Below are 2155 nucleotides of genomic sequence, written 5' to 3'. Positions count from 1 at the left end.
GTTTGCCGCCATATTAACTTTATTTGAACTTTCATATATTAGAGAAAGGCAGAATCACATAACGATTTGAAATAGGATCAGTAAAGGAACGACCGAAACCGAAAAAAATGGCTATGTGTGGGCATTCATATGAGTTTGTTTATATCATAAATTCCAAGCTCGTTCAGTAAGCTGGATCACTGCATTGTCTGATTTCATGAGATTTAGACCAAACTGTAGTTATTGAATGGAACATGAAAGCGAGGAGGCTTCTTGATAATTAAAAATGGGACGTTAATGATTGCCCCGCTAGGCTTTCGTTATAAGATTTGCTTCAGAGATCGTTGCAAAATTTAGAAGAATAGTATCATCGCAAAGGCATATTGAGAAATTACATCTATCGTATAGCATAGCGTATAGCGGTTCAGGAGATTACTTTGCAGGGAAAAAATTTATTGTTTATGTAGGTACAATAGTCTGTCAGGTTTGGAAATTCAAAATTAAGAGCAGTGATACTTTAATGGGAAAATGATTTCCAGCAGATTACTTTCAATATATGAAACATAAACCAGAAATAAATAACAATACTTGATCAATTATATAGATTATCATACTGAATATAAAATGTAATACTGAGGAAGAATGCAGTGCAGTGAACAAAGAAAGATAGGACATACTATGGTTAAAGAAAGAGATGAAATCTGTACAGAACAAGAGTCAGTGGCTAAAATGTATAAGACCAGTTTCGAAAGGGGGAATGTTTGAAGAGGAAAAAGAACATTAATAGAAAATTTGCATTCAGGATGCAGTACAAGGATAGGTGATGGTTATTGGTTCAGAATGATACAGCGTGAACCAGGGCGAATAAATCTCTGGAAAATAAGACTAATATCACCATGAGACACAATGTCTAGACTGGGAAAAGGTCTTGCACAGTGGCCAGGGATGTCGGCGGCCATAGAGAACCAAGTATTCGTGTGCAAAATATGTCGTGTAGCAAAAGATATATGCCTGAGGCTGAAAGTAATTATGGAGAGAGAAACATAACCAGGAAAATATTGACAATGGATTTTGTGGACTTCAGATGAAAAAGAAACAAAGATATGGTCGGAGACGTGCTCGTGATTTTGTCCTAGTCTGAAATGTAAAATTACCACAACGGTAATCAAGGAGCAGGATTAAAGTGTCATCAAGTGGATACGTAAACTATGAGAGATACGATTGACCTCATGGAAATCAACATAAAAAAGCAGATGACGAAAAAACAAAAATGAGAAAGGGAGAAAGGGAAAGATACAAGCTTGCTGTTCGGCCAGAAAATTCGTATTATTAAGAAATAATGCCAAATTAGGCGGATGTAATATGCAGGATTAGTGGAATGAAAAGCTCTAAGTAATAAAATTTTTTGGGGGAATCTCAAGGCTGGGGCATATACTATACAGTATAAACCGTTTTTCTAATAAATGTGAAAGATTTATGAGTAAAATATAACAAAAATTCGAACAGCGGCACCTTCATCAATATCAGTTCATGGAAAAAACCTGTCGTGAGTGCGACAGGGTGAGAGCAGCCATCTGTCCTGAACGTGTGGCAACTCCAGAGTTAATTCTGTTTTCTCCGCTGATTCCTAATACTTTAGGATATCACATCATGTGAAAACTAGGTATTCTGAAGGATTTTTCAAAGTTTGAGTAGGAGACTTGGAGAAATGTTACACAGGGACTTAAATAAGATGCACATGGAAGGGATATGTTATTTATAATGCACATATATTACATAAAAGGGATATAGAAGACTCACTTCATTTTACTACATTATAGAAGTGGTAAATTCATACATTAGCAAAACCGAAGTCACTGACTTAAGAGAGAAATATTAGGGCGATGAGATAATAACTATGAAGGTTAAGATTATGAGAAGGATGGGATTCATTAGCCATTTTCACATAGTTAATTTTCGATGAGTAAGAATTACGAAGGATAAAATAAATGAGTTCTTATGTCTTTTTCCATTGTAAGAAATCAGGTTAAGAAGGCCGGTAAGAAAATCTATTTAAGAAAAAAATATATATTAATTTCAGCACAACAGGACACTGAAAGTAATATGAATATGTAAAGACATAATATTCGTTAGAGAATAGTGGCCAGTATTCCGTTATCTTTCATAATCTGTAATC

The sequence above is a fragment of the Penaeus monodon genome, chromosome 22 (assembly GCF_015228065.2).
Source record: "Penaeus monodon isolate SGIC_2016 chromosome 22, NSTDA_Pmon_1, whole genome shotgun sequence".
Classification (NCBI taxonomy): Eukaryota; Metazoa; Arthropoda; class Malacostraca; order Decapoda; family Penaeidae; genus Penaeus; species Penaeus monodon.
Note: the sequence above shows the minus strand (reverse complement) of the source record.